Source organism: Heloderma suspectum, chromosome 6, assembly GCF_057233095.1.
Source record: "Heloderma suspectum isolate Gila_16-S chromosome 6, 16-S_ref, whole genome shotgun sequence".
Taxonomy (NCBI): domain Eukaryota; kingdom Metazoa; phylum Chordata; class Lepidosauria; order Squamata; family Helodermatidae; genus Heloderma; species Heloderma suspectum.
Genome location: NC_139463.1, coordinates 104,697,204 through 104,713,745, shown reverse-complemented (window position 1 = coordinate 104,713,745; position 16,542 = coordinate 104,697,204). Strand labels below are relative to the sequence as shown.

At 47.8% G+C, this 16,542-nt stretch overlaps 1 long non-coding RNA gene across 1 annotated transcript; it reads right to left on the bottom strand.

Annotated features, from left to right (window-relative positions):
* Nucleotides 1-1,882: 1,882 nt before the first annotated feature.
* On the bottom strand, nucleotides 1,883-13,098 carry LOC146342251 (uncharacterized). Its single transcript, XR_014783933.1, has 3 exons — nucleotides 12,705-13,098; nucleotides 6,477-6,618; nucleotides 1,883-5,774 (listed from the first exon to the last, which is right to left on the bottom strand). It is a non-coding gene; the product is annotated as an uncharacterized LOC146342251 (long non-coding RNA).
* Between the last annotated feature and the right edge of the window lie 3,444 nt (nucleotides 13,099-16,542).

Here is a 16,542-nt window from a genome sequence, read left to right as displayed (position 1 = left end):
GGCTCCACTCCTTCCCTTGAAAAATGGGGCACCCATCTTTTCCTGGGTGGAGCTCCATACCTTCAACTGCTGCATAACTGGCAGAAGTGTAACCTGTGTGTCTCTTCCTACAACTGTCTCTCTATGCCAAGATAATCCGCACTTCTTGAATTTTGTTTATGCGACATTCAGTATTTTCAAGTTAATTGTTAAAGGAAGAAACACTTGCATGTTTCGTAAGGAAATGTAGGATTTCAATAACAGAATTTGAAGTTGTTGTTTTTTAATCTCATTCTTATCAGGTTTATTAAAACTCAAGAATGGATCCCAGATCCAAAGAACTGCTGTGTTCTCTGGGAAAGGAAGGGGAGCTGAGCATCTGGGAGCAGGAACTGAGTACTTGAAAGTTGCTGCAGCCCCAAAGAGAGGAAATGGAGAAGAGAGCCTGGATCCTTCTGTGTCCCCAAAGGCAGGAAGTGAAGCTGAAAAACCAGACACTGTGATGCCTTCAGGGAGAGGAAACACGGTTGCGGATGGGGATCCTTCTGTGTCCCTTGAGGCAGGAAGTGCAGCTGAACAACCAGACAGTGTGATGCCTCCAGAGAGAGGAAATGAGTTTGCAGATGGGGATCCTTCTGTGTCCCTTCAGGCAGGAAGGGAAGCTGAAAAACCAGAGACCATGATACCTCGAGATAGAGGGAATGAGGTGCCGGATATGGATCCTTCTATGTCCCTTGAGGCAGGAAGTAAAGCTGAAAAACTGGATACCATGACGCCTCCAGAGAAAGGAAATGAGATTGCAGGTGTGGACCCATTTGTGTCCCTTCAGGCAGGAAGTGAAGCTGAAAAAACAGTCACTGTGATGCCTACAGGGACAGAAAGCAGTACTGAAGATGCAAGCATTCCTGCATCCTTTACTGAAGGAAGTGCTACCCGAAACTCATACTTTGCTGGATCTCCAGACAAAGGAAATGGAGGCAGACCCCAAGCTTCCTCTGAGGACAAAGAGAATGAAAGTGAAGCTGAGCACCTGGATGTTGCCATGGATCCAAAGTAGGGATGTACGAAAGTCACTTACCTGAACCCGAAAGTTGATTCGTGGGGGGGGGAGGTGCTCCGTCCCTCTCCCCAAAATTCTGGCCGGAGGGGGAGGCGCCCTGTCCCTCCCCCCCGAAATTCTGGCTGGGGGGGGAGGCGCCCCGTCCCTCCCCCCAAAAATTCTGGCCGGGGGGGAGGCGCCCCGTCCCTCCCGCCGCGAATCCTGTCCTGCCAGGACGCAAATGGCGGCGGCCATAGCCGCCGTTTGCGTCCCTGCAGTCAGCCATGATAGGCTACGTAAACATTTACGCGCAGCCTATCACGGTGTTTTTTAAAAATCTAGCCGTGATAGGCTACGTAAATCTTTACGTAGCCTATCACATTTTGTTTGTTTGTTTGTTTTTTAACTTGGAAATGGCGGCGGCGGCAGCCGGTCAGAAGACCGGCCGCTGCAGCCACTGCCACCGCCCCGCCGCACCACTGGAGCCGCCGCCACCAGGGACATTTGCACAAGGTAAGTCCTGTCCCGGGGGCGGGGGGGGCAGACCGTTTCTCCACCAATTTTGGGGGGCCGAATGCGCTGGCATTCGGCCTCCCCGAGATTCGTGGAGAAATTCTCTGACATCCCTAAAAAGAGAGGTAATAAAGGAGAGAATCTAAATTCTCCTGTCTCCTCAAAGGCAGGAAGGGAAATTAACTCAGACACTGTAATAATGCCTCTGGAAGGAGGAAGCAGAGTTAAGCATCCACACAGAGGCTTTTTGTCCCATGATTTTACTGGGGCTTCGACTTCCAGATTCTTTCCGGGATTGATTGCCCCTTATATATGCTTCTCTCCCCCCCCGACTTTCCCCCTTTATCAGCGAGTTCTATATGTTTCATTTATACAGCCACTAGATGGCGCTGTGGTCTAGCTCCTCTTATTGTGGGATTTCCTCTCTTCACTGAAAACAAATCTTCTCATTGCTACATTATTTCCATTTCAAATTAAGCCACGGAAATGCTTGGAAAGCATGAGAGAGGTGCTGGAAGTTGGCAATGTCATACAAAGGACCTGCAAACATGTGGAGAAGTCTGTAGTTGCAGTCCTACCCTCTCCCCACTGTATTTGAATCTGCTGTCCTGCAAGTTGACCTGTATGATAAATGGGGTTATAAATACTTAACTAATGCTAATCAGGATTTCATTTCAAGAATCAGGATTCTAAAATCTTGGGGAGAATTTCCACAGGTAGAGGAGGCTGTCCTCTACAGACAGTCTCCCTCCACATGCAGAAAGCGATGAGAACTGTGAGGGAGAAGGTGGAGCTAGCGAGCTCATCCCCACTTCCTTTCCTCTCATGTAGAGCTTACACATGATGAGAATGATTTCTTAGGGATTGCTTCTCGCAACTATCTTAATGAATGTACATACAGTGTGAATACACATTCAGTGTAGCATGTGAATATACTCTTAGGGCTCCTTCACACGGAGCTTTTATCCTGCTATTGAGATTTCTCACTCATGGAAGTTTCCGGGCCTTTTACATGATGCTGTGAACCTCCAGGGCATCTCCTGCACTAAATGCCCTTTGTTCCATTTTTAAATAGATAGCAGATAATGAGCTATCCAATTACCCCATTGTTTTCCGCTTGGGTTCACTCTGAGGAAAAGCTGCAAGAAGAGGAGTGAGATCAATGAAAGATATGGAAGACTCAGATCCGGGGGAGAAGGAGGGGGAAAGGGGAGGGGGAGAAGGAAGTGCATGAGAAAGGGAGTCGTTGCGGTCCTGCATTTAAAATGGAAGCAGAAAGCCCCATTTTAAATGCAGGATTTTAGGCTGGTGTAGAGATGCTCTTAAGTGTGAGTCACAGTCCTTGCATGTCCTTTTCCTACCACCCAGAAAGTAAAAGCAAAGATCAGGGTCCTTGCCCTGCTTCCTTCTTTCAGAAAGGTGCTGTAAGCCTTGGATCCTTCTGCTCTCCCCACCTGTGCATTCCATCCCCAGCCCTCCCAAATCCTCTGAGGGTCAAACTGCATGCTAATTTAAAGATGTAGCTAAGTTTTTTCTTCTTCTTCTTTTCTACTCAAAAGTAAGCTCATTGGACCTCATATGGATCAGGACCCTAAAGTGGTAGGTAGGGGGCTTTAACCCTTTCCCCTATGCCCACAATTTACCTTACAACTAGATGTCATTTTGACAATGTAAATTGTCAATTGTCAGAGAGAGAGGAAATGAGGTGGCGGGTGGGGATCCTTGTGTGTCCCTTGAGGCAGGAAGTGAAGCTGAAAAACCAGGCACAGCTGTGATGCCTCCAGGTACACAAAACAGAGCAGAGGGACCAGGTACTGTGCTGCCTTCCAAAGAAGAAAGTGGAATCAAGGATCTAGATGCCCATGATGGTGGAAATGGTGCTGAGAATACTGTGTGCCTAGAAAAAGGTGACAGAGTACAAAACCTCTAGATCTCTGTGTTTCTTTGAACAGAAAGCAGAGCTAAGCCTGGGGCTGAAGTCCAGGGCCCCACAGCCATGGGGGCCTCCAAATGATCACCAGAGAGTGGCAGATGTTGGGGCAGTACTGGGCCAGCATGGGCATGCTGGGGCCCACCAGGGGTGATGCTGGTCACTGCAGCATCGTTTCATTCTCCCCCCCCCCTTCTAATTATAGTCAGGGGCCGGCCGGCCAGGCATGACATGATTACCGAAGCTCATTTTATTTAGGAACATAGGAAGCTGCTTATCCCGAGTCTAGCCCAGCATTGTTGCCATTGACTGGCCCCCAGCCCTAGCTGCATCACTGCTCTAAGTATCTCATGTGCAGTAACTCGGTGCACAGGTCCCCTTAAACTTGAGCATTACTGAACAATTGCAACAGTGGATGATTTTGCTGTGTTGATAGAGGGCACAGATTTCAGGCAGAGAGCTGGGCAGAAGCCTTTTTTCAGACGTTCAGGGTCAGAAACAACCAGATGGAATAAGAACATTTAAGTAAATTGGGGTATGAATAGGGTATCAACAGTGCAACCCTATACATGTCTACTCAGAAGTAAGCACTATTCATTTCAAGGAAGTGAGTCCTATTTGATTACTCCCAGGCTAAGGAAGAATGGCTGCAATCCTATACACACGGCAGTAAATCCCATTGAACATCATGGGGCTATATGCTAGGGATGTTGGAGAATTCCATGACGGATCTTGGTGAGGCCGAATGCCAGTGCATTCAGCCCCCCGGAAACCGTCGCGGAACGAAGCCCCCGCCCCCCCAAGCCACGAAAGGCGCACGGGACGCCTGGTGCTGCTTAGAGTGCTGCTGCCCATTACCACCACAGGGCAAGACTGGCAAGGCCATCGAGAGAGGGGGGTCCTGCCAGGGGTCACTGTAAGAACACAAGAAGAGCCCTGCTGGTCGGGCCGACGGCCTCCCTAGTCCAGCATTCTGTTCCCACAGTGGCCAGCCAGGCGCCTGCGTGAAGCCCACAAGCAGGGCATGAGTGCAACAGCAGCACCCTCCTGCTCATGTTTCCCAGCAACGGGTGCGGAGAGGCATACTGCCTCTGATGCTGCAGGTAACACAGAGCCATCTTGACTAGTCGCCATTGATAGCTTTCCCAGAGGACCCTCAAGCTTGCAGCCAGCCTACATTATTAAAAAAGAAGAAGAGGGGCAGCCACAGCGGGCCCCTAAAGCAGACAAGGGCCGTGGTCCTGGGGGAGGGGTGGATTCAATGCATACCTGTTCTCTGTTGGTGGATAATGAGCATTAGAATGAGTACAAGAAGAACCGCCACAAAATGTTGCAGTGTGGATTAGAGCTGGGGTGAATATCCCCACCACCGCTTTTGTAGGTCCGTTCTCCCCCACAAAAAGACCTGAGGCAATCTTTTAACAGCGTATCCCCATGGGAATGCATCTGCCTCATGACTTAGCCATTCCCACCCACATCCCCCCTCTGAGAATACTCCTGGCAATGATGCTGCATCATGACACAGCATCGTTCCTGTGTTGCACCTTATAACAAGAATGCTGCTGGCCTGCTGTGGAAAGGCTTTATACACACACACGTGTGCCCATACACACACCCCTCACTGCAAAGCTGTGGAATTCCATCTGGAAATTGATTCCATCTTCAAGGGGTGATTTCACCCCACCCCCAATAAATCCCACCCCCCAAAGCTGGGCCATATACTTCAGCTTGGGCTTTGGGGGGCATGAACCCCCCCCAATGTTTTTTTTTTATTATTTCTGCAAAGCATGGGGTTCCCAAAGGTCTGATGATACCTCCCTCTTGAGTGTGTGTGGCACCATTTTGGTTACACGGGGAATTAAGTTTGCTGTTAGTATACAGATGATGATAAGGATGATAGTGATACTCCCTTACCTCCTCATTGGGATTCCCACCACACATGACACTTTCCCAAGGATCTGCAGGGCTTTCTGCAGACAGGGAGGCACAGTCAAACCACAGCTCCTTCATATAGGAACATCCAGCTTACATTGTTGTTGTTAGAAGAAGAAAGCCATTTTAGAAGTTAATTGGTCAGACAAGAAATGATCAAGTAAAACTACAACAATAAATTGAGGCATTACAGGAAGTAAAGAAGGAAGATAAATGTCTTTAATTTTCAAAATAAAAGAAAAACACTTTGAAATCTGTTTGTGGTGAACCACACTTAGGTTATCCCACCTCGGCCACCAAAACCTCAAGGGACCACCTCAGGTTATCCTGGTTCTAACGCCAAATGTGGAGGAACGAGCTGTGAGTTATCCCACCGATGTCCTGAAATGCAAAAAAAAACACAGGTAGGTTTTCTGCTCTTGTTCCCTTTTTAACACTTTGGGTCTATGGAACTCCTTGCCACAAGGCCATCTCAACTGTAAAAACCCTTGACCATAAAACTGCTGCCACCAAAATAAATCCTTTGTATTAAAGGTGAGTTAGAAAAAACAAAGGCTCTGCCAGTATAAGCCTCAAAATTCTACTGCTTAAAAAGAGACACCTGTTGAGCTGTTTCAGTCTTCTTTTATTTTTAAAATCAGCTTTTCTGCAATAAGAAAAAAAGTGGAACAATGACTAGGCTGATAACAAAAAGGCGATGATGTCATCTGATCCCCACGTAAAATGCGAGTGAATGCGGCCTGCATAACCCACAACGAATGCAGAAAAATACTGGTGATATAAATAACAAAGTGCCTGTTTTTGTGCAAGCCCAGCATTTCAGAGAACCTCTCCTTCCTCATGGGCTATCTGAAACACATAATGCCACATTCGAGTTTAAAAATGTAGATATGAAGCACAAAAATACCAGTAATTAAGGAATAAAGGAAGCGGGGGGGGGGGAATCAATTGTAATTCCACTTGTCCCTTACCAGGGAAGAACAATGATTATTAGTACTACGAGCCAGTCATCTAGAAGGAGCCCTTTGCAAAAGGCAAATAAAGCCCCCCCCCCCCCAATTATAGGAAGCATCATTCACTCACCATCTTCAAAATATTCAGAAGTGCGACGCAAGCTTGGGAAGACATGTCTCAGGTTTTCCAGGAAGTCAAGGAATTCTTTGTGAGCTGATTCTCCCTTCTGGAGCACAGTATCGATCAAACGACCAGCTGACTTGTCTGGATCCTTTATCAGGGAAGAGAATTCGCTTGGGGTGAGGAACGGGTAGTACCTTGCTACGTGCAAGGTCAGCTCAGGGTCTTTTTGAAGAGCTTCTGTTAACTTCCTTCTAGCCTTCCTTATAATGTCAGAGGGCTTTTCAGCTGAAGCCATGGCTTTCAAAACAGTGGAGCTGAAATGTTGAACATGCTTTTTAAAAGTCACAAGAACCTTTCCTGCTCAGTCACCACCAGCTCAGACCCCATGTGAAGTTGGGATTTTTTGCCCCAATGTGCAACAGTTTATACTTGCTTACATTAAACCGCATGTGTCATTTTAATGGCCGCTCCCCCAGTTTGGGGAGATGCTTTTGGAGCTCTTCACTGTCCCTTTAGAAAGCACTTCTTCGCAAAGTACATAGTTAAGCCATGGGATTCACTAGCCCAAGATGTAGTGATGGCATCCAACTTGGGTGACGTTGAGAGAGGACTAGGCAAATTCATGGAGGAGAAGGCTATCGGTGGCTACTAGTCAGGAGTAGTGTGGTGGTATTACCTCCAGTATCAGAGGCAGCGTGTTTCTGAATACCAGTTGCTGGAGGATATGAGCAGGAGCGTGCTCTTGCACTCCTGTCCTGCGTGTGGGTTTCCCACAGGCATCTGGCTGGCCACTGTGTGAATGGAAGGCGGGAACAGGGAGACCTTTGGTCGGATGCAGCAGGGCTCTTCCTATGTTCTTAAGCCCTCCATGAGGGCCAGCGGTGCTACTCCGACCATTCAGCCTGCTCACCAAACACACAGGAGCAGGTTGACTCTGCGAGCTCTCCCTCTGGAGGCAGGGAAAGGAAGAGGCAGCCACCACTAACAGTGCCGCTGCCACGGTCAGACCATGGGGCCAGGCCCGGAGACCCACAGTCTGGGAGCGCCCCCAAGCTCTCCCCTGAGAGGCGGCTGCGTGGTGACGGGAGCAGGGGTGCGGCCAGCAGGGGCTCCTCCTCCTCCTAACTAGCTGGCAAAAGGAAGCACTGTGGCAGCCAGCCAGGCAAGGCTGAAACCTCACAGGGTATCCTTCTAAATGAACATTTCCCTTCCTTCCTTCCTTCCTTCCTTCCTTCCTTAACATTTGAGCAGCAGTGAGCAGAACCAATCAGATGCTGCCTTTGGAGGGACACAGCCAATAAGGGCACAGGAGTGACATAAAGACTGCCCCTTTGCTGCTGTTGTGCCCTCATTGGCTGTATAACGGGTCCTGATAAGAACATAAGAAGAGCCCTGCTGGATCAGACCAAGGGTCATAGAATCATAGAATAGTAGGGCTGGAAGGGGCCTACAAGGCCATCGAGTCCAACCCCCTGCTCAGTGCAGGAATCCAAGTCAGAGCATCCCTGACAGATGGCTGTCCAGCCTCGTCTTGAACGCCTCCAGTGTGGGGGAGCCCACCACCTCCCCAGGTAATTGGTTCCATTGTCGTATTGCTCTAACAGTCAGGAAGTTTTTCCTGATGTTCAGCCGGAATCTGGCTTCCTGTAACTTGAGCCCATTATTCCGTGTCCTGCACTCTGGGATGATCAAGAAGAGATCCTGGCCTTCCTCTCTGTGACAACCTTTCAAGTACTTGAAGAGTGCTATCATATCTCCCCTCAGTCTTCTCTTCTCAAGGCTAAACATGCCCAGCTAAACATGGGTCCATCCAGTCCAGCATTCCGTTTACACAGTGGCCAACCAGCTGTTGATGGGAAACCACAAGCAGGGCATGAGCGCCACAGCACCCTCCCACCCATGCTCCCCAGCAACTGGTGTACATAGGCTCACTGCCTCTGGTACCGGAGGTCACACATAGCCATCAGGACTAGTGGCCAGGGATAGCCTTCTCCTCCATGAATTTGTCCAGGAAAAAAAGGAAAGGTTCCTCCTGTGCAAGCACCGGGTCATTACTGACCCCTAGAGCGACGCCTGCTTACGCTGGCGTTTTCATGGCAGACTATAGCGGGGTGGTTTGCCATTGCCTTCCCCAGTCGTGACCACCTTTCCCCCAGCAAGCTGGGTACTCATTTTACCGACCTCGGAAGGATGGAAGGCTGAGTTGACCTGAGCCGGCTACCTGCTGCGACCCAGCTTCCGCTGAGATTGAACTCAGGTCGTGGGGAGTTTCAGTTGCAATACTGCCACCTACCACTCTGCGCCACATGACCCCCTTTTAAAGCCATCCAAACTGGTGGCCATCACTACATCCTGTGGTAGTGAATTCCATAGTTTAATTCTGAGCTGTGAAGAAGTAGAATCATAGAATAGTAGGGTTGGAAGGGGCCTATCGAGTCCAACCCCCTGCTCCATGCAGGAATCTCAGGGCTTCATCACATGGAGCTTTTATCCTGTGATTGAGATTGCTTCTTCACGGAAGTTTGCAGGCTCTTTACATGACGTCGTGACCCTGCCGCGGCCCTCCAGGGCGTCTCCTGCACTAACTGCCCTTTGTTCCATTTTTAAATAGATCACATTTCATGAGCTATCAAATTACTCCGTCGTGTTCCGCTTCAGTTTCCTCCATCAAAAGAGTTAAAGTGGCAAGAAGAGGAGTGAGATCAATGAAAGATCATGGAAGACTCAGATACGGGGAGAAGGGGCGGGGGGAAAGGAAGCGCATGTAAAAGGAGTCAGTGGTGATCCTGCATTTAAAACAGAAGCAGAAAGCCCATTTTAAATGCAGGATTTTAGGCTGGTGTAGAAATGCCCCAAGTCAAAGCTGACAGATGGCTGTCCAGCTTCATCTTGAATGCCTCCAGTGTGGGAGAGCCCAACAACTGGTGTACTGCCTCTGGTACTGGAGATGCCGCAAGTCATCAGGACTAGTAGCTCTTGAGCCAAACTGGCTTCCCCACACCTGTTATTTACTCTTTAAAAAAACATTTGTGCAATTAATTGTGTCTTCAATGGTGTCACATGTAGAATGGCCTCAAGAATGGAGGGGTGAAGCAGCTCTCCATCTCTGATCAGAATTAAAGCTGTAATTAGCATCAATGGGAGCCTTGTTTCCAATGCAAACTGCAGCTGCCTGGCTGCAATTCTGTCAGGACCCTAGCACAGCAGGAAAGAGTTCGGCTCCCCCTCCCTGCCTCCTGTGGTCCTTTTCCAGCACTCCAGCAGCCGCTATATGTAATTTTTAAAAGATACATGTTAAACATCACATGCAATTTAAAAAAAAAATCCCCATGCCTTTTAAATTTAAAATTAATTGTATCTAGGTCATGGTTTTTATACATTTTATAGATTAATTGTATGTATTTTAAAATTTGTTTTTATCTTTGTTTTAAAAGATGGTTATGGAGTGGCACAGAAATATTTTAAACAAATAAATACATAAACAATAATAATAAAAAGTGAATTTGACAAAACACTTCTCTCTGCCCTACTGGTATGATCTGAAGGACAACCTTACATTTCCAAAGGAAAAAAGAAACATCGGTCTAAGTCACCCTGGACAAGAACACCCCCTTTAGATGGCCATGCATATTGCTTGTGAAGCATGCAATTAACCTTACTCTTCTCCCCACCCCCACTCCATGCTTTAGAAGTCCTGATGTGTTAGAGCAAATGGGGGGGGGGGAGAGAGGCAGGGAGACTTTGAGCATCTGCAGTTTCACATTTTAAACTCACTGAAATCATGGCACCATCACGACTACAGGAATACAATGGCATTTGCTTCTGGTACCCTGAAGCACCATGTAAGGAAGGATGGAGAGAGAGAGAGAGAGAGAGAGAGGCACATTGATTAGTGATAGATGGATGGATGGATGGATGGATGGATAGATAGATAGATAGATAGATAGATAGATAGATAGATAGATAGATTAGTGGGGGGCTGTGGCTCAGTGGTAGAGCACCTGTTTTGCGTGCAAAAGGTCCCAGGTTCCCTCCCCTGCATCTCCAGGTAGGGCTGGAAAAACTCCTGCCTCTGAAACCCAGGAGAACTGCTGCAGTGTCAGCAATACTGGGCTAGTTGGACCCAGGGTCTGACTCAGGATAAGGCAGCTTCCTATGTTCCTAAATAAAATGAGCTTCTGTAATCATGTGATGCCTTGTGCGCCTCTCTCTCTCTCTCTCTGAATGAAAGGTGAACACCAGTGCTGGCCTAGGTGCTGACACAGGGCCTGTTTGCCACTGCCCTAACTTCTGCCGCTCCCTGTTGGTCATTTGGAGGCCCCCTGGACTGTGGACTTCAGCCCCAAGGGCCACCCCTAGCCAAACCACTGCTCTAGGTATCTCATGTGGGGTAACCTGGTGTACAGGATCCCTTAAACTTGAGCACTACTGAACATTTGCAACAGTGGATGATTTTGCTGTGTGGATAATGGGCATAGGTTTCAGGCAGAGAATTAGGCTGAAGAGGAAGACTGTTTCAGATATTTAGGGTCAGAAACAACGTGACAAAATAAGAACGTTTAAGTCAATTGTGGTATGAACAGTGCAATCCTATACATGTCTCCTTAGAAATAAGTCCTATTGATGTCAATGGAGCTCACTCCCAAGCTAAGGGAGTAAGGCTGCAATCCTATGCACACTTATATGGCAGTAAATCCCATTGAACACCATGAGGCTTACTTCTGAGTAAACATGCATAAGTATTGTGCAGCCAGAGGAGACCTACTGTATTTTGGGGATGGGGTTCAGCACCTTGAATAGCTCCTTTAGAGTTCTGGCTGGTTCTGATTGAAACCCGGAATGGGTTTACAGCCCCACCAAAAACAGACTGAGTTGGGGAATCAGACATGCCAGTGTGGCTGTGAGGATGAGTTTGGAAACAAGTCAACTTCTAACCATGGTTTATGGAGCTGGCTTGGTTTACTAAAACAAATCAACCATAGTTATGACCAACCATAGTTTAGGATTTAGACATAAGGCCAAATAGTGGTTAATCAAAAATGAAAGCAGAAGATTCCAATCTCCTCCTTGTTGCCATGCCAGGGGAGATGGGATCACATGAGCCAAAGATTCACACAGCCTCTTTGTTGAAATGCTAATCCATAGTGGCCTGGAGTACTTGGGGCCAGCTATGGCTGATCCGCCAGCTACGGCCTTTCCTGAACAGGGATAACTTAGCCACGGTAGTGCATGTGCTGGTAACTTTCCGACTGGACTACTGCAATGCACTTCACATGGGGCTGCCCTTGAAGACAACTCAGAAGTTGCAGCTGGTGCAAAATGCAGCCGCTAGACTGCTGACCGGAATATCATGGAATGATACTATAATGCCAGTTTTAAAGGAATTGCACTGGCTGCCGATACGCTTCTGTTTGGAAATTCAAGGTGCTGGTGATTACATTTAAAGCCCTAAGCGGCTTGAGACCTTGATATTTGAGGGAGTGCCTCTCCCTATATATGCCTGCCTGAGGATTGAGATCTGTTGGAGGGGTCCTCCTTTGCATCCCACCAGTGTGAGACATACCCTATGGTGGGACGTGGGAGAGGGCCTTCTCTGCTATGGCACCCTGGTTGTGGAATGCCCTCCCCTTGGAGGCCCAATTGGCACAGACGTTGGTTTTGTTTCGGCACCAAGTTAAAGCATGGGTTTTCACCAAAGCCTTTGAGGGCTAATTGAAGTTGCACGCTGTTGCACACTGTTTAAACTGTTTTTTCATTTTAGATTTTCTAATTGGTATTAGCTTGTTTAATGGTTTAATATGTTTTTAGCTGTTTAAATTATTTATACTGTTGAAATTGATTTTATCTGTATGCCACCCTGAGATCTTAATGATAAAGGGTGGGATACAAATGTTTTAAATAAATAAAATATATAATAACTAGTTTAGCATTACATGTGGATACAGCCACTGTGAGGGGAAGAAAAGGAAGGAGAGAGAAGTAGGGAAAATAGGGCTTTTGAGTTTTGCCAAGAGCCCACTCCCATAACAACAAAAATGTTTGATGCATCTGAACAAGACGAAATAAGCTCAGCTCCACCCAGCTCCAGCTCCAGGTGGTTTTATATGGATCCACCAGTGCACACGCCCTCCCGCAGAATGTGATAGCATTCTCTTTCCTCACCTCCCCACCATTCCACCCACACAATGACATGATTTGGATCACGGAGGGCGGGAACGGGCTCCCTTTCCTTACCAATCTGGATGAGAGTGAAAGCAACCTGCCGATCTGATGCTTCAGTTGACGGCTTTCAGCACCTCAGCTGTCACCTCTGCAGCATCATTCTTGTTATAAAAGCTGCTCAGCAGGACATTAAGGCTCCCTGCATCGGCTCCCAGTCAAGCCATCCTTGACAGGGAACATATTGAGTGTGCCCTTGAACTTTTTTCAGATTGCCCTTCCACAGCTTCTAAAGGATGTCCCCCCAGGTGATCACCAACAGGCTTGACTATCGCAGCCTTCGGCATGGTGCAACTTCAGCAGCAGCTGTCGTTCCCCTGCCCAAAGACGCTGCAAGGCTGGCTGCAGAAGGACGCCCAGCAGCCCCTGCAAATGTCCGGCAAGCTCGGTTTGCTGCCTGCGGTGGTTAGGGGAGGAAAGAAGCAGCGTTAACAGAACGCAGAGGCCATGTAATCTATTTTCTGTGGTTTTCCTTCCTGGCTCACAGCATTGTGCACATAAACAGATAAAAGAAAAAGAATGGACAGTTTTGTAGTATGGGTGTCACCCACCATCAGTGTGTTTATCAGAGAGAATTGAACCCAAGCTTCTGCCTTCTCACCATAAGACCAATTTCATAGAAGATGTGTGTTTTCTCTCTCTCCCAGAGATGGAGCAGCTTTTACCAGGGCCCAGTCTATACGGTCGATTTAGCGTGCAGTGAGAGCACATTAGTGTCATTCGCAACAGATGGCTCTGCCGCCAATCCGCACCAACCCTGCAGCTTTCCTCTGGAAATGTGCATTTTTGGAAAGTCCTTTTAGTGCTTCCTTTTTCCTTAAACATGCTCCCGCGTGGTTCTGTTGCCGTGTGCCCTGTCCCCCCACATCAAATCCTGAGCATGCCTCTGTGACCTGGCTGTGACATGGTCAAGGGGAGGGGGTGCCCTCCCCCATTCCCTCTTTTTCCCCGTTCACAGTAGGGCACTTTTGGACAGAGGCTTTCTTTCTCACATAGCACTACTTCATGCTGTTTCATCATTTCTCTATATTGCAGTAGTGCTGTTTTCCCATTCACAATATGCAGCCTAGCCCAGTAGCTGCTTTCCCCATTCACAGTATACAGCCTGATTTCCCCCATTCATAATAGTGCAGTAGCGCTGTTTCAAGCATTCACAATAGCACAGTTGCTGTTTTACCTATTCACAGTATGCAGCTTGTTTTTCCCATTCACAATAGCGCAGTATCTTTTAATCTTTCACAATATCCCGATGGTGGATTAGAGGGGAGAGGTGTGAGGGAAACTACAAGGGCAAACTTCCCTGAGCAGGGGAGCATGGACAGGGGCAGGGAACAAGCCTCTCTCATTCACTGAGCGGCACCTATGGGGTTGATGATGTTCAATTCTACTCTTCCCAGCCAACCCCCAAGTATGGGGGTTTCAAGTGCTGTGTGACCTGTGAAAGCGGGTTTTTAGGTAGTGTATACTTCACTTTTCTTGGTTTGTGTTCCCCTGACAGGAAGTTTATATTTGTATGCTTCCTTTTGGCCCTGAAACCCCCCCCCCCCCAAGGTGGCTTAACACAATATATCTTTGGGGCAAACAGCCCAAAAAGTAGAAGAAGATTATTGCAACCCCACCCCCACCCCTCATTTAAAACAATACATTTGACAGATCATACTAATTCGAACTGGCGAAATTATTATAATCCCCACTCCCTTTTCCTTTCTTAATCTTCATCTTGCCAATGCCAAGCCATTCAGGGTTTAAAACTGAATAACTCTATCAGGCAGTCTCCAAAGGGGTACTAGCTTAGTCGAGTGTACCAAAAGCAATGAAGGGACTTGTGGCACTTTCAAGGCTAACATATTCCTTATGCCATATGCTTTCATGAACCAGAGCCCGCTTCGACACATTCGTGCAGTGCAGGAGTATTGAACATCTTTCAGCCCAAGGCTCAAATTCCATTTTGGAGAAGCTCTTGGGGCTGCATTCCAGTGGTGGGCAGGGCCAAAGGCAAAATGGCCCAGCGCCAAAGGCAAAGGGAGTGAGGCCGAGGTACCAGCGTATTTTAGCGTAACGCTCATACTGTGAGTAACTCAGCCTTAGGGGAGGCATTTTAACTTTTGAGAATGGAGGACAATGTGCAGAAGCTGGGAAGCCACCCAACAATGGGTGGTTGGAAGAAAAGGGGCGTGGCCATCTGGAGAACGCAGGTGCACCAAATTTGGCCCACAGGCCTGCAGTTCTACACCCCTGATGTAGTATAACCCTAAATAGACAGATATATACATGAGTGTAGGGTGGGTGGTGGCAGGGCCGGCCCTAGCATTATGTGGGGTCATGCACCTGCATCAGGTGGTGGAGCGGGAAGAGCAGCGTATTGCGCTGCCCTTCCCACCTGCCCCCGCTGGAAGACCTGCCACTGCCTCCCTTGTGCCTCAGCCACGGGGCTCCTGCAAGAGGTCAGCCAAACTATCACAAGAGGTCAGAGCACCATGGCTGGGCACAAGTCAGGAGCAAATGGTCAGCCAGGCTGCTGGCTGACCAAGTAAGTGAGGGAGCACCAGCTGGTCAAACAGGTAGGCTGGCCAAGCGAGCAAGGGCCAGGCCTGGGTGGTGGGATTGTAAGCACTCTATGAAAGTGTATGCCATCATAAATGTGTTAGTCTTTAATCTGCCATAAGACTCCATCTTGTTTATCCTATGAAATAATATCCTGCTTCCTCATCAGGCTGTCTCTTGTTTGGATCCAACTCAGTATTTTTAATGTTGTTTACTCCCAGGTAAGTGCTATAGACTGCAGGCTTAGCATGCTGTTGAGGCCTCATTCACATGAACAGGGGACGAGGTGGTAAAGCTGCTCCTGCCATGTTCCATTTCCGACTGCAATTGGGTGATTGAGATCTATTCTTCTGTGTGCAGTGAAACTTTCTGCATGGAGAAGTGTAAAACCATGTGATCCCCCTCCCCTTGCAGTCTGGAGTGTTCCAGTCCAGAAAGAGCTTTACTATCATCTACTGAATTTGTGAAATAAGCCTCAAGGCAACATTAATCACAGGAATGGAGGAAGATATGTTATGTGGGGGATTCCCCACCATGTGGGGAGTCTTTTGCATTCTGAGTTCTAGCTATTCAAAACCTAAAATGCATCTTTCTTTCTTGGGATTTTTCCCATAGCTTTGCTACTTTGGAAGCCATGGCTTCTGGTGAAAAACCCTCTGATTTTATAATGAAGGCCAGAAGGAAGCTAACAGAAGCTCTTCAAAGAAATCCAGTTTTGACATTGGCTGTGGCAGAGTCCCAACAGCTTCTGAGACCGCATGAATTCTCCTCCCTGAGACAGATACTGGACCCACATGAGTTAGTAAAAAGTCTGATTGACACAGTGCTGGAAAATAGAGAATCGACACACAATCAATTCCAAGACTACCTGGAAAACCTGAGGCACGTCTTCCCAAACTTGAGGCCCATGTTCGAATATTTAGATGATAGTGAGTGATACTTTCTAGAACTAATGGAGTGGAGGATTTTTCTTTGCTTCTTCTGAGGGATGACTTCACACATGCAGTAGCAGCACTGAATTCTCTCTGCACGTCCATGGCTTTGCTTGCACCCTGTTTTGCCAAAGGCAGAGAGGTTCTTTTTTGGATTCAGAGAAATGACTACAGAAGGGAGTAAGAGTCAAAAAGGTTTATTAACTGCAGCAGGCAGAGTATTACAGTTAAGCATATGATATTATAAAGCAAAACTAAGCAAAATATCTTACTCCTCCGTTCTGCTGTCGAAAGCCCCAGATAATGACTCTGGAGAGACTCCAGTCAGCTGACGTGCAGCACCTCCATGGTCACCCAGCTCTAACTGGGTGACGCTC